Genomic DNA, 8,517 nt, shown 5'->3' with positions numbered 1-8,517 from the left:
AATGAGTCGGTCTTGCTTCCCTTCTGCACGAGCGTTTCCCGGTCCCGCCCTGACTGACTGGACGCTACTTTCGCTTTATTTACCGTCATTTCTCAACAGGGTCTGTTCTACTTCATATTTTCATATCCTCGCCATATGTCGTAACATATTGGAGCCTATTAAATATTATACCCATTTATTTTAGTTTAAAGCGAACATGGGATGAATAAGTTTGAGTAGCTGTATAGATGAGGCTACCCTAGTGAAAAAATATATACTAAAATGTATTTGAAATACATTTATTTTGTGCTAAGTATACTACAAATGCATTTACATATTTATGTGCTTAATAAAAACACCCTGCAATTGTACTTTTGGTAACTGGTATATTTAAAGTATGCTAAATTTAAATAAACTTAATTTAAATAGTTTAAGTATATTTGATTGGTACACTTTAAATATCTTGCTTTTATTATACATAGATCATACAATCCTTATTAATAGTGACATTAAAACACTTTTTAGGCATAATATTAAGAAATGTGCATTGTGCAATAAAGAAATACTCCTAATAGAGTTAAATTATAATTTTATATCAGTAAGTCGATATTTCACTAAATATGTTAATTGATTTGAAGTATACTTAGCATGAAATAAATGTATTTTAAATAGATTTTTTTTTACTTTTTTTACTAGGGTAACAAAATGGCAATTTATTATGAAATATTCTATGTGTTTATCAACTACGTTCTCTAATAAATATAAAATCACTTTAAGGACAAGAAATGACATCGTCCCACAAGAAGTGACATTATTTTGGTGTGAAAATGTCAGTATAGCTATTAGCACTCAATTTTAAGAATACTGTGATGTTGGTGTTTCTATTAGTTGGTTTGTCCCAAGTGTTTGAGAAAAAAAAAACCCTGCAAAAATCTGTATTCAAAAGATGGTAGCAAAAATGTTTTGTTCAATTAGACAGACTCATGTAAACTAACTGTCAGTCCTTCACTGAGCAGCAGCCGCACTTTATGTTAGTCATCCTGCTAATTTTCTCATCATGTGTACTGTAAATAATCAAGTTATAAAAGTTTTCTATACCTATAGATATGCTTTATAGATATACTTCCTTAAAATATCTAAATTACAGCAATTTAATTTCTTTAATTAATTTGTCAACCAGACTTACTTTTATTCTGTTTACATCTGTGACATTTGTCGATAATAGGGTGTAAAACAGTTCGTAAGTATGGGAAGAAGAAGGCAGGAACCAGCGAACGTTCAACAAAACTTTAATTGAAAATAAACCAATACAAAATGAAAGTAATGCCGGCAGACGTCCGCGAGGGTCTGCACAAACACAAACACAAACACACAACAACAAACATAATAAAACATAAAATAAAGTCCAGGCCTGGTCCTCTCTCTGTCGTCGCTGCTCCTTGTATGCTTCCGGAGCTCCTCCGTGAGAGACTCAAGGCCGGTGCGCCTCGCAGGTGGAGCTCATTATCTCTCGCGTCACCAGCCTCACACCGTTCCCTCATAGCTCTCGCCCCCCCTGCTCGCCACATACCTCCATCGCCCCTCGCAGGCCGGGGGTACCCCCAAAACAGCGTTTACCTCCCCCCGGGGCCTGTCTCAGCGGCCGCAGCACCTGTGGGTAAGGACAGATGAGACGAGAGAAAGGAGACGGAAGCACAGGGAGCGACAGAATGAGAAAGGGAAGAGAGGAAAAAGAGAGAAAAAAAATTCTTGGTCCAGTTCCCAGACACACTGCCGCTCGGTCCTCAGCCAGCCGAGAGGCTCTTCCTCGCGGTGCCATGCGATGGTACTGGACGCTCGGTGGACGGCTTGATCGTCCTCCACCCCCTGGCGGCCGGCGATGTCTCCTCCGGCTGAGGGCAGCCACCCCACCTCGTCAAATACAAAACTAAAGTAATGCCGGCAAACATGGGTGCACAAACATAATAAAACATAAAATAAAGTCCAGGCCTGGTCCTCTCTCATCCTTCACTGTCGTCGCTCCTCCTTTAATGCTTCCGGAACTCCTCCGTGAGAGACTCAAGGCCGGTGCGCCTCGCAGGTGGAGCTCATTATCTCTCGCGTCAACGGCCTCGCACCGTTCTCTCACGGCTCTCGCTCGCCCTGCTCGTCACATAGGGCAAAAATAACAATGACTTTTCTACATTATAATACATGAATGAGAAGAATAAATAGAGATATTATATTAATGACTGTACAAAAAATTTACTTTTCAAAAGTGCAACAACAATTTGCAAATTGTCCTTATTGCTATAACTTGATTACTACTAACTAAAATATTATTCTTAGGGTAAACAAGCTGAAATAAAATACTAAAACACTCTGAAATAAAATCTTATAGTTCAGGACCTTCAGCAAGAAGAAGCTAAAGCTGTTTTCATCAACTGTCCATGACCATGTCCGCCTCCTCAAAACACCTAATAATTCATTTACACAGACTGAGCACCAGATATTAATGTATTAATCTGTTTATTTATGTCTTTACGCTTTTTGAAATGATTCATTTACTGTTTTTTTTTTTTTTTTTGTATTAGACTATTTGTTTCTTTATAAGTGTGGTTCTATACCACCTTAGAGGAAGTAATCATTATGCTTTTCACTCATCATTTAGCCATGACTGGCTACTTACTCGTCTAAAACTCATTTAGTACAATGAGAAGCTTGGCCTAACAAAGACCCCATTCAGTTCGTAAGCCTTTTCTCCCTCCCTCTGATACAATTATCTCCACAAAGCCATGTAAACAAGAAGCACAATGGACACAGCCTTGCCCTGGGCTGTCATTAGAGCAGATTTTCCATGCAGTTATGCTCTAAAATCTTATGCACGGCCCTTTTGGAGACTGGGAGGAGCCCATTTTAGGAATAACTCTTTCATTGCAAAACAAGGCCACCGTTCTGCCTTGACACATAGCCTGACCTTTTTTCCTGGGACACAGCTTTTATCACAGAGCCGAGATGAGTCATGCACACAGACATGAATTTGAATAGATAATAACGTCTAATATGAATGCACAATAAAATAATTGTGCAGAGTTTTGTTATGCTTACCAATGATGAGAGAATGTAATGTTCTGATTCAGAAATGAGGTTTTTCTGTGCCGGCCTTTGCTAAATTAAACTTTGTTGCTGTTTTATAGACTAACAGATGTTAAAGAGGACCTATTTTGCTTATATTCAATATGTATGCAATATTCATTATTTAAAAAGATGTTTTGCCCAAGGCATATGCAGAATAAAGGGGGCGGAGCCTGGTTGAGTTCCATTATTAGTGCGTTATGGTAAGGGGCGGGACATTTCCCAAACACACTTGAAGCAGCTGACCAATCACAACACACTGTTCCATCAGACCAATCAGAGCACATTGTGCTTTTCAGAAGGAGGGGCTTCATAGAGACAGGAACTAAACAGCGTTACTGATAACTGTGAAAAGAGGTGCTGCGATAATGCCAAATATGTGAAAAAATAATGTGTTTTTTGGACATTCAATCATGAAAACCTATTCTAGTAGAGCCCAAAAACAAAATCAAGACTTTGTAAAACTGCATAATAGGTCCTCTTTAAATTATGATTGTGTGTTTCTTTCTGCCCCATCTTTAAGTCGTTATGTCCGCCTCATCTTACTATGCAATTTCCACTTCATTTCATTTTTTAGTTGTGTTGTGCATGTCGGTGTATATTTTTTTAACCTAAGACTATTCAAATGAAAACATGAAAATCTCTCCTGATCCATCTTCAGATGTAATGTACTATACAAGAGAGGACAAAAGCAAGGGAACAACCAGGACTATTGACCTCTGGAACAGCTTATTTTACGCTACACAACAAGCCTCCCTCGCTATTTTCAATTCGGTGAATGACAGCATGAGGCCGGACTGTGTGCTCTTGACACCTTCCCTGTGAGGTCAATACTTCACTGTTCACATGCCACTTTCTGCTGCAGTGAACAACACTGTTTCAAATACATACTCCATATGTCATGAGTCACACTCGTCTCTGGGGAAATGGTGAAGATATTGTTGCACAGACAAACTTGTGGAGGATGACATTACTATAATCTACACCTGGACAAACACAACACAGATGACAGGATTTTGTTCTCATTTAACACTAATTCCATTCCATCCAAGCAGGTCTTAACGCTGCTTTATCCTCCAGCTGGAGTCGGGATATCATGAAATAAGGCGAAGAGATGATGCAGATACAGAAAACAGATGATGGATTGGCCAGGCACCTGTATTTTTAAAAGTCGACATGTTGCAATAGTTGCGATAGTCTTTTCTTCTCTATTGTTACGTATATCTGAGTGAAACGGCTTCTGGAACAAGAACAAGGGCGGGACTTGATTTTGTCCATCATGATGGTTTGCTATTGGTGGATCTCATGTGAGTGACAGGTTGCCCCGCCCTAACTCCAGTAAACACATCATCAGAGAAGAGATGTCACTGCGAGAGGGAGGAGAAGTTATTTTGATTAAAGATTAAGATGGCACATGAGTTAAAAAAAAATAATGACCTGCATGAATACATCTTTTATACTAAATACTCCAATATTCCATATAAAAAAACAAGAATTGTCCATTTTAATTTAATGGTGACTTTAATTCTTCTGTTTATAGATTGATATTTTTTTAGTAGATGGTTTCCTAACCAAAGGTGCTTTGAAGCAATATTTTGTAATGAGTTTGTTTGAGCAAACCATATTTGATTTGCTCTATGTGTGTGCATTGATCAACGTTTATATGTGAATAAAAGTCTTAATTAAAGCAATGGTTTCTCTTCTTTAACTTTTTAGTGTCAACGTTTTGGGGAATGGACTGTCAGGGGCAGAAATCTCTCAGGTTATATTGAAAATATCTTCATTTTTTTGAGTGATCAATTTACAATGAACAATAGAATGTATTATAATTTTTATAATATTGTTTATTAATTATATTTAGAACTTTTTTAAATTAACCTACTTTAACTTAGATTTTTTAATGCTGTAAAAAATATGTTGTTCATTGTTAGTTCATGATGTCTAGTGGTACCATGATACCTAATAATTGAATGTATTTATTTTAAGGTGTTACTAATGAATGAATGATGTAATCAGACAACAAAATATATTATATATTAGACTTCCCATTGCAAATCCTATCACAAAAAAACACAGAGACTTAGGGGTGTGCTCTTTAGACTTGTATGGGCCACTTAACCACCCAAAAACCATAGAAACTGAAAAGCAACATCATAGTAACCACCCTGAACTGCCTACCAGTTAACAAACATTTTTGTCATGACAACTCTCAGAGTTTTTTTGGAATGGAAATGGATATGACAATTTTGATATGTTTGGTCTTGGCGGAATAGATCTGCTACGCTGCTGCTGCTGCTATTGCTGATGCTATTGTTGATGCTGTTATTATAGTTGTTACTGCTGTTATTGCTGCTGCTGTTGGTTATCACTGGTAATGTTATTGCTGTTATTGCTGATGCTGCTGTTATTGCTGAAGCTGTTGGTTATCACCGCTGGTGTTATTGCTTTTTTGAATGATTTACTTTATTAATCCCTAAAGGGGAAATTCAATTAATACATCAATTACCCATAGCAGATTTATACAGGTGGAGCTGGGGAGGTTGGAGCATTTCGGAAAGCGCACTGCGACTGCTACAGAAAACGCTAACCAGGTATCTGAAGCTCATTGCATTTAGAGCTCATTGGCTGCTGATACAGCAAGAACCAATCAGCTGTGCCCAATAGAGAATGATGCGATTGCAAGCAGATTGAGTTAAGGGCCTATCAGCCTGCACATGACAGAACTTTGTCGGCCATGTTGTAAGAAAGTATTGCTAACAGTGTGGCTGCGTCCGAAATCGCCTACTCACTGAGTAGGTACTTAATTTCAGTAAGTACTTACTTTACGAGCCTAAAAGAGTAGGTACTAATCTCGTTGAGTGTGAATGTGATCCGGATATAATCCGCCATGTTGACGTTATCATGTGACCTACGACGTTATCACAAGCGCAACAACTTTACAACAGGTTTAATTCATATCTGTAAATATCTTGAAATTTTTTTTTTTTAACCCTACTAATCTGACCCACAGTTTTATCCTTAAAGATAGGCTATATACATATATATATACATATACATATATATATATATATATATATATATATATGATGAAAACCCAAAATCGCGATCTCTTGAATATGTTGTTAATTTCTTTATTTTATATGCATACAATTTTATCCACAAGCAAAAGTGGCTTAAATCTCCTGTTTTCCTTTTTCTCATTGAATTTAACTGTCGTTTCATCCCTTAGGCTTATATAAAAATTATATATATATATATATTGAAGCCTTATGTTGAATTATTCTGATATTTAACCTTGTCATTGTGCTTTTTTTCTGTGTATATTTTTTTATTATTTTTTTTGTCATTATGATTGCTCATTGTTAGTTCTGCAATAATAATATAATAAAAAAGATATGAGTGACAGGTGCACTAACACCTCACAGCACCAGTAACTTGACAACGATACCTTGTACGGTTTTCATCAGCACAAAGGAGATGTCGGACAGCTGCTTGAAGATCTCACCTTTGGAGAAGACTAATGTATTACTACTAAAGATAAGATTACCCCAGAATGAACGTTCATACAGCATTGCTAGACCACCCTAACACTTAATAATAAATGCTGACCAATACTTAATCATATTAATTTTTTAGAGAAAATAATGTATTATTAAAACAAGCAAATTGTAATGTTTTGTCATATGACATAGCTATGCATGAATAAACACTAGACAAATACAACCAAGGTGAACATCTCAATTTACAGTCAAGCAATGAATTAATGCATGAATAAAATAAATATATTTCATTTACAGACAATAGGAAACATAAATGAGTTATAGAATGAATAAAAGTAATCATCACAATAAATAAATACATATACAAGTCAACAACACATGAAACAAAGCTTTATTCAAACTTATTGTTCTTACAATCACATATTTCAGCCCTGCTGCCATCTCACACAGCTGTGCCAATTCTGCAGCTTTATTCTGATGAAGCAGCTGACCACCGTGAACACCTTCACCTGTCTTTGCCATCTATAATGTCCCTCACTGCTGCTCCTCTCAATGGGGACATCTTTTATCCGGAGGATGAGGAAGATGATGATGGACCCCTGAACCCCACAACCTTGAAGCAGGAGTGGGAGAAGATGTGCAGGTCAATCTGGCTGCTGCTGTGTCTGCTCCAAACATTCATGTGCTCTCCATGAACAAGACTACATGTAAAACATTTAAACTGATTGAAACGTTTAATAATTCATGTCAGAATTCTGTTTCCTGACATATTTCATTCAATATTTTTACAATTACGTGCTGTTTTTTTGTTTCAGCTTTATTATTTTAGTGGTGTAGTGGGCCAAATCTCCGGTTCGATCTCCGCAGCTGTCACCATCCTTAATCAAGACACTTTACTCCAGGTTACTCCATGGGGATCATCCCTGTAATAAGAGCACTGTATGTCACTTTTGATAAAAGCATCTGCCAAAAGCAAACCTGTAAATAAATGTAAATGTGATTTTTGCAAATCCTTTTTTGTTAGTGTCTTGGGCACAAACACTCAATAAAGCTGATTATTTCTTAAAGTTTACTTTTTCAAGGTACTACCATAATATAAATGCATACATACAGTTTCTATTTGGGGGCTTGAAGGGTTAGTTCACCCAAACATATAAATTCAGTCATTATTCAGGTTTCTTTCCCCCACAAATGCCGCCATCACCTTGCCTTGCAGGCAAACATACCGACATCAAGAATCAGAAGTGCTGTAATAACTATGTTTGAAATTACAGTAATTAAAATAAACTACAAGTTAATATTTAAATAGATTTGTATTCATTTCTGTAGTGTACTCACTCAAAGCCATTGACGCCATCATTCCTTCATCAGCCTCTCTCCACTGGATAAACACACGTGTGATCATCTGTCCCTGTAACATCCAGACAAAATTCAAGTTTCCTCTGAGATTTATGTGCTACATTTACATGTTTAATACTACATTTAGCTACATGTTTATGATGTGTTAACTCACTTCTTATCCAACTGTATATAATTTACCAACAGTACTAACGGACAAATAAAATAGATAACTTGGATCTAGTTACTTGTACATTTGTTTATTTACATTCATTCCTGTACATTTACTTCCATTCATGTAAAGTGTTGGGAACAGACAGTGAATTCTACATAATAGCACACATCACTCAAGATGTATATTTCATATTGTGATGTACTCATTACCTGCAATACTTATTGAATCAGATGTTGAATATACATTTAGTAATCAACTTTATGATGTATATGGTTTGGAATTCATGTAAATCCACTTTGGAGACGAACGTGTGTTTATTGAAGCTCCCCTGTTAGCTGTACACAATAAAACGTGTTTTTACTGCAAAATCACAACTATACTACACTGACTAGCGTCTTTACACCTCTACAG

The sequence above is a fragment of the Chanodichthys erythropterus genome, chromosome 11 (genome assembly GCF_024489055.1).
Source record: "Chanodichthys erythropterus isolate Z2021 chromosome 11, ASM2448905v1, whole genome shotgun sequence".
Taxonomy (NCBI): Eukaryota; Metazoa; Chordata; class Actinopteri; order Cypriniformes; family Xenocyprididae; genus Chanodichthys; species Chanodichthys erythropterus.
Note: the sequence above shows the minus strand (reverse complement) of the source record.